Here is a 15,227-nt window from a genome sequence, read left to right as displayed (position 1 = left end):
CCAACAGACGTTCCTCAGCAGGAATTGCTCGACGGAGTTGTGTGTCATGCCTGGTGATGGATCCTCGCACACATTGCAGCAAGTCATCGAAGCTCCGTTCAGACATCCTCATGTAGTCAAAATACTTCTGAGGGTTTGCATGCAGCTTGGTGTACAAAGAGTGGTAGGCTCCACTGCTCTCTGAGTTCAAGGATGGGGTGTTGCCAGTAGTGACGACGTCTTCTCAGTCTTTGTCATCTTCTTTCTTCTTGACAAGCAAAAGCAAAGGCAACAGCCAATTTCAATTGTAAATGTAGATTATCATGGAAGCTCTCCATGTCAAGATCCATTTTTGCAGCTGGATACAGCAGCCAAAGACGAGGATTTCATCAGTGCAGTGTGTTTATATAGATAGAAATCCCATGAGGCACGTCCATAGGGTGTCTGATGTCAAGGAAAAGCTACTGCAAAACATTGGAAATATCGAACGCATGCGCATAAATAACGCAAACGCATGCAGGGTTTTTTGCTGTCATGCGTAAGATGCGCATCTACTCCCCCTCCAACCTCCAACTGGCTGTCATCTACCGCCCCCCAGGGCCAGCCACCACCTTCTTTGACCACTTCACCACCTGGTTACTTCATTTCCTTTCCGCGGACATCCCTACTATCATCATGGGCGACTTCAACATCCCCATTGACACTTCCCTCTCAGCTGCCACTAAACTTCTATCTCTCACTTCCTCCTTCAGCCTCACTCAATGGTCTTCTACAGCCACCCACAAAGATGGCCACACACTGGACCTCATCTTCACCCGCCTCTGCTCCCTATCTAACCTCTCTAACTCACCTCTTCCTCTCTCTGACCACAACCTGCTCACATTCTCTTCCCTCTTCACTCCATGTCTACAATCCCCACCCCACAAACTTTCACACCCTCGCAGGAATCTTAAACACCTTGACCTACACTCATTCTCCGAATCCCTCCTCCCTCTTACAGATATAAGTTCCTTACACAATGCGGATGACGCTGCCGCTCTATATAACACCACAATAGCTGTAGCTTTGGAATCCGCTGCCCCACTTACACATACCAAAACTCGCAAAATCAACAGACAGCCCTGGCACACCAGCCTGACCAAAGAGCTGAGGCGAGCTTCCAGGGCTGCTGAGCGCAGATGGAAAAGATCCCACTCCAACGAGCATTTCATCGCATTCAAACAGTCCCTCACTACTTTCAAGACCACACTCGCCACAGCTAAACAAACCTACTTCTCATCTCTCATATCCTCCCTGTCTCACAACCCTAAACAGTTATTCAACACCTTCAATTCTCTCCTCCGCCCCCCAGCACCTCCTCCCTCCCCACTCATCTCAGCTGAAGACTTTGCCTCATTTTTCAAGCAGAAAATTGATAACATCAGGGACAGTTTTGGTCAACAACCCCCAGAGCCCTTCCTCCCGACTTCCCAGCCCTCCACCTTCAAAACCAACTTCTCCACCATTACAGAAGATCGACTCTCCACTCTACTCTCAAGATCACATCTCACCACCTGTGCACTCGACCCGATCCCATCCCACTTCATCCCAAACCTCACCACAGTCTTCATCCCAACCCTAACCCATCTCTTCAACCTATCACTAACAACTGGTGTTTTCCCCTCAAGCTTTAAACATGCCTCCATCACACCTATCCTCAAAAAGCCCTCTCTTGACCCATCCTCTGCATCTAGCTATCGCCCTATATCACTTCTCCCATACGCCTCCAAGCTACTGGAACAACACGTCTACCTTGAACTGTCCTCCCATCTCTCTTCTTGCTCCCTCTTCGACCGCTTACAATCTGGCTTCCGGTCACACCACTCCACTGAAACTGCCCTTACTAAGGTCACCAATGACCTCTTAACTGCCAAGAGCAAGCGACACTACTCTGTCCTCCTCCTCCTGGACCTGTCGGCTGCCTTTGACACAGTGGACCATTCCCTATTATTACAGACCCTCTCATCCCTCGGCATCACAGACTTGGCCCTCTCCTGGATCTCATCATACCTAACAGACCGGACATTCAGCGTCTCCCACTCACACACCACCTCCTCACCTCGCCCCCTATCTGTCGGAGTCCCACAAGGTTCAGTCCTAGGGCCCCTGCTGTTCTCTATTTACACCTTTGGCCTGGGACAGCTCATAGAATCTCATGGCTTTCAGTATCATCTTTATGCTGATGACACACAGATCTACATCTCTGGACCAGATATCACCTCCCTACTAACCAGAATCCCTCAATGTCTGTCCACTATTTCATCCTTCTTCTCCACTAGATATCTGAAACTCAACATGGACAAAACAGAATTCATCATCTTTCCCCCATCTCACGTGACCCCCCCTACGAACCTATCAATTACAGTAAATGACTGCCCACTCTCCCCAGTCCCACAAGCTCGCTGCCTCGGAGTAATCCTTGATGCTGATCTCTCCTTCAAACCACATATCCAAACCCTTTCCACTTCCTGCCGACTTCAACTCAAAAATATTTCACGAATCCGTTCATTCCTCACCCAAGAATCTGCAAAAACCCTAGTCCATGCCCTCATCATCTCTCGCCTTGACTACTGCAACCTCATGCTCTGCGGCCTCCCCTCAAACACTCTCGCACCCCTCCAATCTATTCTAAACTCTGCTGCCCGGCTAATCCACCTGTCCCCCCGCTATTCCCCAGCTTCTCCCCTCTGTCAATCCCTTCACTGGCTCCCAATTGCCCAGAGACTCCATTACAAAACCCTAACCATGACATACAAAGCCATCCACAACTTGTCTCCTCCATACATCTGTGACCTCGTCTCCCGGTACTTTCATGCACGCAACCTCCGATCCTCACAAGATCTCCTTCTCTACTCCCCTCTTATCTCCTCTTCCCACAATCGCATACAAGATTTCTCTCGCGCATCACCCCTACTCTGGAACTCTCTACCACAACATATCAGACTCTCACCTACCATCGAAACCTTCAAAAAGAGCCTGAAGACCCACCTCTTCCGACAAGCCTATAACCTGCAGTAACCACCGATCGACCAAACCGCTGCACGACCAGCTCTACCCTCGCCTACTGTATTATCACCCATCCCTTGAAGATTGTGAGCCCTCGCGGGCAGGGTCCTCTCTCCTCCTGTACCAGTTATGACTTGTATTGTTTAAGATTATTGTACTTGTTTTTATGTATACCCCCCTCACATGTAAAGCGCCATGGAATAAATGGCGCTATAACAATAAATAATAATAATAATAATAATAATAATGATGCGGATAAAAAACGCTGTGTATGCATATGAAAGGCGGACTCAAACGCAAATGTGAACCTAGCTTAACATCCTAACAACAAAAAAATGTTTAAAAAATTGTGCTAATGTAAAAGACATGTGGGAAATGTGTTATTTAATATCTACTAGAATTATAATGCAAAAAAAATCCTTAAAATATTGTTTTATCTTGTTCCAGCTGCGCAGTAGGGAGTGGCTGCACAAGATGAAAGCCCCAGCATTTATTACTTATGTGCCGGTGGAGGCCTAGACACATCTGTTGGCAAAATGTTTATCCAACAGTGACAGCTACCGGTTCATTAATCTGTATACAGACTCCATGTCTGCTCTCCATCAGATAACCTGCTTCAATTATCTGTTCTCTGCCTCGGGGTGCAAGCGGTGATCAGATGCCCTCAGCCTTTGATCTACAGTATATAACTCATAACTCCATTTGTGATAGTCCGAATCAGCCCCAACAAATTAGTTTTCTATCCAATCGATTAGTCAAAAAATGAAAATATTCCAAACCCTCCATATCCCTGGAAAACACATGTATTACACTAAGGTTTCCCAGGTCCAATTCCGCAATAGTTTTATTTATTTACCATGTTCACTATATGGTAAAACTAACCTGACAATATGATTCTCCGGGTCAGTACAAGTGCTCAGATATCAGACATGTTTGTTTTCTTTATTTAGGAGGTGAAAAAAGTTCAGAATTTTGTAAGAAAAAATTTTGGGGGCTTATGTCGCCATTTCTGAGACCCGTAGCATTTTCATTTTTGTGCTCTAGGGCTGGGTGAGGGCTTATTTTTTGATCGCCGAACCAATGTTTTTATTGATACCATTTTTGGGTACATAAAATGTTTTGATCACCTCTTATTGCAATTTTGTGACGGCCCAAAAAAAAAACGTAAGTCTGATTAAGTTACTTTATATTTTGATAGATCGGACGTTTCTGAACTTGGCAATACCAAATATGTGTATTTTTAATTGTTTTATTTTCAATGGGGCAAAAGGGGTGATTTGAACTTGGTTTTTTTTTTTTCAAAACTTTTTTTCACACTTTTTACTGACTTCAATAGTCAAGGGGACTCGAGGATGCGATCGTTTGATCACTTGTTCTATACGTAGAAGTAATAACGATCGGTGAAAGCCGGCCACGGGCGTTCGAGCCCACATAAAAGGCAGGGACATGACCTTTCATATAAATATACGTCAAAAGTCGTGAAGGGTTTAATATTGAATGCTGTGATTTGCAAGTACAATCCAGATCCTTCTCTACAAGTGACTCTCCTAGTTTATCTTCCCTTAACATTCAATGACTGCACATTATTACAACCAGATCTTCATCTGTTATTTTCCAACATGGGACTCAGTACTTTTACTGTTTTAATATAATTAACAAGTTTAATAGTGGACCCAGCACTGAACCTTGGGGTGCACCACTCATACTTTGGGCCAATCATAGCACCAATTTCATGAGGGCTCATTCAGATGTCCATGCAAATTAGCTAGAAGTCAGACCATAATGCACGGCCTGGTAGTGACTCTCCTGACCCAAGCGGTACAGTCTCCTAGAAATACATGAAACTGTCACGCTCAGGTCGGAGACCCACAGTCAGTCCATGCGTCCTATCTCGGACTGATACTTTGCTGTCTGCTCACCATCCTGGTAGCTCTTCTCTGAACTTGCTCCAGTTTTTCAATGTCTTTTTTTATAATGTGGTGCCCAGGACTGTACTCAGTATTCCAGTTGAGGCCTGACCAAGGAGGAGTAGAGGTGTAATATTACTTCACGTGATCTAGACTCTATGCTTCTCTTAGTACGTCCTAGAACTGGGTTTGCCTTTTTTGCTGCTGCATCACACTGTTAACGCATGTGCAGTCTGTGATCTATTAGTATACCCAAGACTTGCATTTCTCCCTGTTAAATACCATTCTATTAGTCACTGCCCATTGTTCAAGCTTAACTAGATCCTTCTGAATCCTTTCTATGTCTTCTCTAGTGTTAGCTTTCCCTCCTAGCTTTGCATCATCTGCACATTTGATTAGTTTATCTTCAGTTTCCTTATCTAGATCATTTATATAAATGTTGAACAACACTGGGGCCAGGACAGAGCATGTAGTATTATGTGCAATGTCAAATATTTTACCTACATTGGAAGTTAAGTGTAGTGATCTAAAATTTCCAGAATACGTGCAGTCCATTTTCAAAATGTAGGATGTTTAATAATTATAATAATAATATTTTTTATTTCTATAATGTCAACATATTCTGCAGCACATTGCTATCGAGTAGGGTATGCTTATTCTTTAACACTAGCTGAAGAGCCCGGCGCTGCCCAGGCATAGTAACTAACTACTGTTAGTTATAACAAATTATAATGATTATATCTATAAATATATATATATATATATTGTGGGGATGTGGCTCGCTTAGGTGCAGCGGGAGACAAACATGAGACAGGTTCTTCAACAGTGCTTGTGGTTTATTCACGGCATAAACGCACAAGGCAACGTAACACCAAACAAATAGCCTTTTAGCTCAGGCAAAATAACACAAAATGTCCGTAGTTGTAGACTCAGAGCAGGAGTCTCAGCACACATGGGAGGCTTAGTCCTCCCCACACACAACTCCCTGGTTCAGGAGCAGGCCACATTATAAGGCTGTAGCCACACCCACAAACTCAGCAGCTGACTGGTCACCTGACTGTGACCTCACCACAGGTCCTTCAAACAACCACAATAATAATATCTGGTACGCTTTACTTATGCCTTACATTATAGAGACAAGCCATTTATGAGACACATATCTCCCATCAATTACACGACCCTTAGCCCTGCCACATACCTCCCCCCTCTGCCTAAAGCCGTGGGGCTTGGCACTTTCACCTACCAGGCAAGCGATTCTGGAGAGGGCATCGGCATTCCCATGTAGCTTCCCGGCCCTATGCTCTACATGGAAGCTGAAGTCTTGTAGGGCTAAGAACCAGCGGGTGACCCTAGCATTCTTGCCCTTTGTTTCCCTCATCCACCTGAGTGGGGCATGGTCGGATATTAATCTAAACTTCCGTCCCACCAGGTAGTACCGTAATGTGTCCACTGCCCATTTTATGGCCAAACACTCCTTCTCTACAACTGAGTAATTTCTCTCACAAGGAGTCAACTTCCTACTCAAGTAGAGAACAGGATGCTCCTCCCCACGTATCTCTTGGGAGAGGACTGCTCCTATCCTGACATCTGAGGCATCTGTCTGGAGGACAAATTCACGTTTAAAGTCTGGGGCCACCAAAACGGGTTGCTTGCAAAGAGCTCCCTTCATTTCTTGGAAGGCTGACTCTGCTTCTTCGGACCAGCTGACCATCACTGACTTCGTCCCCTTAAGCAGATCAGTTAGAGGTGCAGCCATTGTGGCGAAGTTTGGGATGAACCTCCTGTAATATCCCACAATCCCCAGGAAAGCTTTAACTTGCTTCTTTGACAGAGGTCTCGGCCATGTCTGAATTGCTTCCACTTTATTGATTTGGGGTTTGATCTCGCCACGCCCCACTACATATCCGAGGTACTTGGCTTCTTCTCTCCCCAAGGCACACTTCTTTGGGTTTATTGTAAACCCCGCCTCTCTTAGAGCATCAAACACTGCTTGGACCTTCTCCAGGTGAGTCTCCCAGTCCGGGGTAAAGATGACGATATCATCTAGATATGCGGCAGCATATAGCTTATGAGGCGCAAGGATTCTATCCATCGCCCTCTGGAAGGTTGCTGGAGCTCCCTGTAGGCCAAACGGCATCCGGACATACTGGAAGCACCCGTCTGGTGTGGAGAATGCCGTCTTCTCCTTGGCTTCCTGTGCCATGGGAATCTGCCAATATCCCTTTGTCAGATCCAAAGTGGTTATGTATCTGGCCGGTCCAAGTCTCTCGATGAGCTCATCAACGCGTGGCATGGGATAAGCGTCGAACTTGGAGACCTCATTCAGCTTTCGGTAATCGTTGCAGAACCTCCATTCACCATCAGGTTTTGGGACCAGGACAATCGGGCTCGACCAGCCGCTCTTGGATTCCTCAATGACCCCGAGCTTCAACATACGCTGCACCTCCTTGGAGATTACTTCTCGCCGGGCCTCAGGAATATGATAGGGTTTCACGTTCACCCGCACATGTGGCTCGGTCAGAATTTCGTGCTCCACCACCTTCGTGCTCCCCGGCAACTCTGAGAACAGGTCGCGGTTTTTCTGGAGTAACTCCCGGCACTGCTGTTTCTGGGCCTTCGACAGAGTCTCCGCTATGGTAACGGCTCCAACCTCCCCTTCTAGGTTGCCCAGCAAGCACGGAGTTACCCCTGGCTCTCTATCTTGCCATGGCTTGATAAGGTTAATATGGTAAACCTGGTATGGCTTCCGTCTTCCGGGTTGGTGGATCTTGTAGTTTACGTCTCCCAGCTTCTCCACCACCTCATATGGCCCTTGCCACTTGGCCAAGAACTTACTTTCCACCGTCGGGATTAGCACGAGAACTCGGTCTCCCGGATTGAACTGCCTCACTCTGGCTGACCGGTTGTAGACCCTGGCCTGAGCCTCTTGTGCCTGGCGGAGATGTTCTTTAACAATGGGCATCACCTTCGCAACCCTCTGCTGCATCAGTGTCACATGCTCAATGACGCTTCTGTGGGGCGTGACTTCGGCTTCCCAGGTTTCCTTGGCTATATCTAGGAGACCTCGTGGATGCCGGCCGTACAGAAGCTCGAAGGGGGAGAACCCCGTGGAGGCCTGGGGAACTTCACGGATAGAAAACAGAAAATACGGTAGGAGACAATCCCAGTCTCTACCATCTTCCTCTATGACTTTTCTCAGCATGCTCTTCAGTGTCTTGTTAAACCTCTCAACAAGGCCATCTGACTGCGGATGGTACACTGAAGTCCTTAACTGGGAAATTTGCAAGACTCTGCACAATTCTCTCATCACTTTGCTCATAAAAGGTGTCCCCTGGTCGGTCAGGATCTCCTTCGGCAAACCCGTCCGGGAAAACACATGGACCAGCTCACGGGCTATACTCTTCGCGGAGGAGTTTCTCAGGGGAATGGCCTCAGGATAGCGTGTGGCATAGTCCAGGATGACTAATATATACTGATGCCCCCGAGCTGATTTAACTAAGGGACCGACCAAGTCCATGGCAATTCTCTCAAATGGCACCTCAATAATGGGCAGTGGCACAAGAGGGTTCCGAAAATGAGATGTGGGGGCAGTTAACTGACATGTCGGGCAGGACCTGCAATAGTTTACTATTTCCCGGTGACACCCAGGCCAATAGAACCTCTGTACAACCCGTTCCTGGGTTTTTTCCACCCCCAGGTGTCCCCCCAAGATGTGTGAATGGGCCATGTCCAACACTTTTCGTCTATAGGGGCCTGGTACTATTAACTGCTCTGCCACCTCCTCCCTTATTTTCGTGACCCGGTACAACAATTCCCCACTCAACATAAAATGGGGAAACCTTGTGTCTGCTCCTGGCTCTTGTGCAACCCCATTAATGACGGTGACATTGTTAAAGGCTTCCCTTAGTGTGGGGTCCCTATGTTGGGCAGTCCCAAAATTCTCCCCGGCCACCCCTAACTCCGGGATGTCAGGTACAGGGGACCCTTCCTCTTCATCCCCAACAAGGACACATAAAGGAAAGTCGTCTGCCTCTGGTGGTGGCGATACCTCAGTGGGTTGGATTGGTTCCCTGCTCTTGCTAGCACACTCAGAACCCCTCCCCCACAGATCCCAAAACAAAATCCCGGCCAATAATTATGGGATGCAACAAGTCTCGAACAACACCAACTTCATGCGACTCGGTACCATGCGCCGTTTCAATCTTCACCCTAGCCATAGGGTTGTCCTTTGCATCGCCATGTATGCACCGAACACCAATCTTTTTACCCGGGAGTATGTTTAGAGGAAAACTGGCCCTCACAAGGGTCACCAAGCTCCCGGAGTCCAGAAGCGCCATTGCTGCTTGACCGTTCACCTTCACGGAACACGCTTGTGGCCCCTTGTTAGGTAGCGAGTTCACACTGCAAGCTGGATATGCATAGTATGAACTACGGCGTCCCATGCTGCAGTCCATCTGCTTGGTGGTCTGGGGACAACGGGCCGCTATATGTCCTGGCTCATGACATTTCCAGCAAATAACACCCGAGAGGACCTTGGGCACCGCCTCCCCCACCCCTTTTGACCTTGGACGCACCACGCCTTTTTGTGACTCCGCCCCCTGCTGGGACCCCCAATACGGAATGGGCTGCTTCCCCAGGGAACCTTCCATCCCCTGGTATCTCTCGACCAGCCAAACCAGTTCATCAGCATTTTGGGGATCACCCTGGGCAACCCAAGTCTGTAGAGGTCTCGGCAGAGAATGCACAAACCGATCCATCACAACTCGCTCTACCATCTGTGCCGGGGAAGCCGACTCTGGCTGCAGCCATTTCTGGACCAGGTGCAACAGGTCAAACATTTGGGAGCGCGGGGGTTTGTCCCGGTGATAGGCCCAACGATGCACTCTCTGTGCCCTGGTAGTCATTGTTACCCCCAAGCGGGCGAGAATTTCCGCTTTTAATTTGGGATACTCTCTGGCATCTTGTACCGTCAGGTCAAAGTACGCCTTCTGGGGCTCCCCCGTTAGGTATGGGGCCAGTACCTCCGCCCACCGCTCTGGCTGAAGTTTTTCCCTCTCAGCCACCCTTTCAAACACCGTCAGGAAGGCCTCAACATCATCCTCAGGGGTCATTTTTTGTAATGCGCGTCTTACCGCCTTCTCGACGTCGGTGGCATCAGCCCGACCTGGGGTTGGGGCGCTCGTCCTGCCCTCCTGGATGGCGGTTGCCAGAAGCTGCATCTGCTGCCGCTGCTCCTGCTGGCCTTGCTGGATCTGCTGTAACAACAGCTTGTTGGTTTCCTGCTGCAGTGCCTGGGACTGGACCAGGTGTTTCAGCAGGTCCTCCATGATTCCCGGCAGTACTTGTTGCCCCGCTGCAAACTTCACCCAGGACATGCAGCAACTGTCTCAAGTCTCTGCTGGGACCGCTGCCCGCACGTGTACCACCAATTGTGGGGATGTGGCTCCCTTAGGTGCAGCGGGAGACAAACATGAGACAGGTTCTTCAACAGTGCTTGCGGTTTATTCACGGCATAAACGCACAAGGCAACGTAACACCAAACAAATAGCCTTTTAGCTCAGGCAAAATAACACAAAATGTCCGTAGTTGTAGACTCAGAGCAGGAGTCTCAGCACACATGGGAGGCTTAGTCCTCCCCACACACAACTCCCTGGTTCAGGAGCAGGCCACATTATAAGGCTGTAGCCACACCCACAAACTCAGCAGCTGACTGGTCACCTGACTGTGACCTCACCACAGGTCCTTCAAACAACCACAATAATAATATCTGGTACGCTTTACTTATGCCTTACATTATAGAGACAAGCCATTTATGAGGCACATATCTCCCATCAATTACACGACCCTTAGCCCTGCCACAATATATACAGTTGTGGACAAAAGTATTGACACCCCTGCGATTCTGTCAGATAATACTCAGTTTCTTCCTGAAAATGATTGCAAACACAAATTCTTTGGTATTATTATCTTCATTTAATTTGTCTTAAATGAAAAAACACAAAAAGAATTGTCCTAAAGCCAAATTGGATATAATTCCACACCAAACATAAAAAAGAGGGTGGACAAAAGTATTGGCACTGTTCGAAAGATCATGTGATGCTTCTCTAATTTGTGTAATTAACAGCACCTGTAACTTACCTGTGGCACCTAACAGGTGTTGGCAATAACTAAATCACACTTGCAGCCAGTTGACATGGATTAAAGTTGACTCAACCTCTGTCCTGTGTCCTTGTGTGTACCACATTGAGCATGGAGAAAAGAAAGAAGACCAAAGAACTGTCTGAGGACTTGAGAAACCAAATTGTGAGGAAGCATGAGCAATCTCAAGGCTGCAAGTTCATCTACAAAGACCTGAATGTTCCTGTGTCTACCGTGCGCAGTGTCATCAAGAAGTGTAAAGCCCATGGCACTGTGGCTAACCTCCCTAGATGTGGACGGAAAAGAAAAATTGACAAAAGATTTCAACGCAAGATTGTGCGGATGTTGGATAAAGAACCTTGACTAACATCCAAACAAGTTCAAGCTGCCCTGCAGTCCGAGTGTACAACAGTGTCAACCCGTACTATCCGTCGGCGTCTGAATGAAAAGGGACTGTATGGTAGGAGACCCAGGAAGACCCCACTTTTCTTACCCCGAGACGTAAAAAAGCAAGGCTGGAGTTTGCCAAAACTTACCTGAAAAAGCCTAAAACGTTTTGGAAGAATGTTCTCTGGTCAGATAAGACAAAAGTAGAGCTTTTTGGGCAAAGGCATCAACATAGAGTTTACAGGAGAAAAAAAGAGGCATTCAAAGAAAAGAACACGGTCCCTACAGTCAAACATGGCGGAGGTTCCCTGATGTTTTGGGGTTGATTTGCTGCCTCTAGCACTGGACTGCTTGACCATGTGCATGGCATTATGAAGTCAGAAGACTACCAACAAATTTTGCAGCATAATGTAGGGCCCAGTGTGAGAAAGCTATGTCTCCCTCAGAGGTCATGGGTCTTCCAGCAGGACAGTGACCCAAAGCACACTTCAAAAAGCACTAGAAAATGGTTTGAGAGAAAGCACTGGAGACTTCTAAGGTGGCCAGCAATGAGTCCAGACATGAATCCCATAGAACACCTGTGGAGAGATCTAAAAATGGCAGTTTTGAGAAGGCACCCTTCAAATATCAGGGACCTGGAGCATTTTGCCAAAGAAGAATGGTCTAAAATTCCAGCAGAGCATTTTAAGAAACTCATTGATGGTTACCAGAAGCGGTTGGTCGCAGTTATTTTGGCTAAAGGTTGTGCAACCAAGTATTAGGCTGAGGGTGCCAATATTTTTGTCTGGCCCATTTTTGGAGTTTGGTGTGAAATGATCTATGTTTTGCTTTTTGCTTCATTCTCTTTTGTGTTTTTTCATTTAAGACAAATTAAATGAAGATAATAATACCAAAGAATTTGTGTTTGCAATCATTTTCAGGAAGAAACTAAGTATTATCTGACAGAATTGCAGGGTTGTCAATACTTTTGGCCACACCTGTGTATATATATATATATATATATATATATATATATATAATATGGCTGAGTGTATAGCCCCGCCGACTCCGCATAGCCACATTCACTATAATATCCCACATCATCCCGGACTACTACCCCTAGTATCCCACATCATCCCATCAAAGCCACCGGACTACTACCCCTAATATCCCACATCGTTCCATCAGCCATAGCCACCAGACTACTAATATCCCACATCATACCGTCAGCCAGAGCTAGCGGACTACCCGTAATATCCCACATCATCCCGTCAGCCAAAGCCACCGGACTACTACACCTAATATCCCACATCATCCTGTCAGCCAGAGCCACCAGACAACTACCCCTAGTATCCCATACTGTCCCGTCAGTCAGAGCCACCAGACTACTAATATCCCACATCATCACGTCAGCCAGAGCTATCGGACTACCCGTAATATCCCACATCATTCCGTCAGCCAAAGCCACCGGACTACTACACCTAATAGCCCACATCATCCCGTCAGCCAAAGCCACCGGACTACTACCCCTAATATCCCACATCATCCCGTCAGAGCCACCAGACTACTACCCCTAATATCCCACATTATTCCATCAGCCAGAGCCACCAGACTACTACCCCTAATATCCCACATTATTTCATCAGCCAGAGCCACCGGACTACTACCCCTAATATCCCACATCATCCCGACAGCCAGAGCCACCGGACTACAACCCCTAATATCCCACATCCCGTCAGCCTGGGGTCAGAGCTAGACTGCTGAGTGGAATGGTCCTAACTTCCATACCGAGGATCCCTTTAAGAGAGGCCTGGCGTCAGAACCAGAGCGCTGAATGGAATTGCCCTAACTTCCATACCAATGATCCCTTTAAGAGAGACTGGGGTCAGAATCAGAGCGCTGAGGGATTTACCCTAACTTCCATACCAGGGATCACTTTAAGAGAGGCCTGGCGTCAGAACCAGAGCACTTAGTGGAATTGCCCTAACTTCCATACCAATGATCCCTTTAAGAGACCCTTGGGTCAGAACCACAGTGCTGAGTGGAACGATCCTAACTTCCATGCCGGGGATCCCTTTAAGAGAGGCCTCACATCAGAACCAGAGCACTGAGTGGATTTGCCCTGACTTCCATACCAATGATCCCTTTTATAGAAGCCTGGGGTGAAAATCAGAGCGCTGAGGGATTTACCCTAACTTCCATACCGGAGATCCCTTTAAGAGAGCCTGGGATCAGAACCAGAGCGCTGAGTGGATTTGCCCTGACTTGCATACCAATGATCCCTTTAATAGAACCCTGGGGTCAGAATCAGCGCGCTAAGGGATTTGCTCTAACTTCTGTACAAGAGATCCTTTTAAGAGAGCCTGGGGTCAGTACCAGAGCATTTGAAGGCAATTGCCATGACATCCATATCGGGGATCCCTTTGAGAGGAGTGGGGTCAGTACCAAAGTGCAGATTGGATTTGCCCTCACTTCTGTACTGGGGATCCCTTTAAGAAAGCCTGGGATCAGAAACAGAGCGCTGAATGGATTTGCCCTCACTTCCATACTGGGGATCCCTTTAAGAAAGCCTGGGATCAGAACCAGAGCTCTGAGTGGATTTGCCCTCACTTCCATACCGGGGATCCCTTTAAGAAAACCTGGGATCAGAAACAGAGCACTGAATGGATTTGCCCTGACTTGCATACCAATGATACCTTTAATAGAACCCTGGGGTCAGAATCAGAGCACTGAGGGATTTGCCCTAACTTCCGTACAGGAGATCCGTTTTTAAGAGAGCCTCGGGTCAGTACCAAAGCATTTGAAGGCAATTACCCTGACTTCCATACCGAAGATCCCTTTAAGAGAGGCCTGGGGTCAGTACCAAAACGCGGAGTGGATTTGCCCTAACTTGCATACCAGTGATCCACAGGAGGGGGGATTCATTTCTGTCATGTGCTCTGTGCTCCTTTCTGGGGGCAGACAATGGCTGGGAGCTTATGTTCCCAGTGATGTTAGATTTCTCTCACCATGTCAGTGTCTGCTGAGGTGTTGTTGAGTGGGAAACTTGCTCATAGCAACCAATCACAGCTCAGCTACTTTTAACCAGCTCTGGTGAAATGAGAGATGCTTAGTGATTGGTTGCAAGGAAAACTGTTGCTCATAGCAACCATTCACAGCTCAGCTTTTTTTGAACAGCTCTGGTGAAATGAAATATGCTTCGTGATTGGTTGGTGATACACGCACACACATACATACATACATACATTCAGTTTTATATAGAGAGATAACACAAATCTTAGGTTTGATTATTAACCCCTTTACCTCCAAGGGTGGATTGCACGTTAATGACCGGGCCAATTTTTACAATTCTGACCACTGTCCCTTTAGGAGGTCATAACTCTGGAATGCTTCCATTGATCCTGGTGATTTTGACATTGTTTTTCTTGTGACACATTGTACTTCATGTTTGTGCTCATCTAAATATTGTGTAATAAAATTCAATACATGCTTGTCCAAAATGGGGGATTTCTTCTTTATGTTCAAGTAATGAGTATTGATCTAATTTTGCTGAGTTCTTAAAGGCATTTGAAATAAGATAAGGAGGATATTTTTGAACAGTAAATTTATTCTTCAATAAATTAGATTGTTCCTTAAAATCAGCAGCAGAGGTGCAATTTTTCTTAATCCGACGGAACTAGTCGTAAGGGATATTTTTGAGCCATTTTGTGTAGATGCCCACTGCTAAAATGAATGTACCCATTAGTATCGACTTTTTTAAAAACATTTTGCTACATATTTTATTATATACAA

This window comes from Dendrobates tinctorius, unplaced genomic scaffold, assembly GCF_039654945.1.
Source record: "Dendrobates tinctorius isolate UK_male_01 unplaced genomic scaffold, ASM3965494v1 ptg000063l, whole genome shotgun sequence".
Lineage (NCBI taxonomy): Eukaryota > Metazoa > Chordata > Amphibia > Anura > Dendrobatidae > Dendrobates > Dendrobates tinctorius.
The sequence above is the reverse complement of the archived record's forward strand: the minus strand, read 5'-3'. Positions refer to the sequence as shown.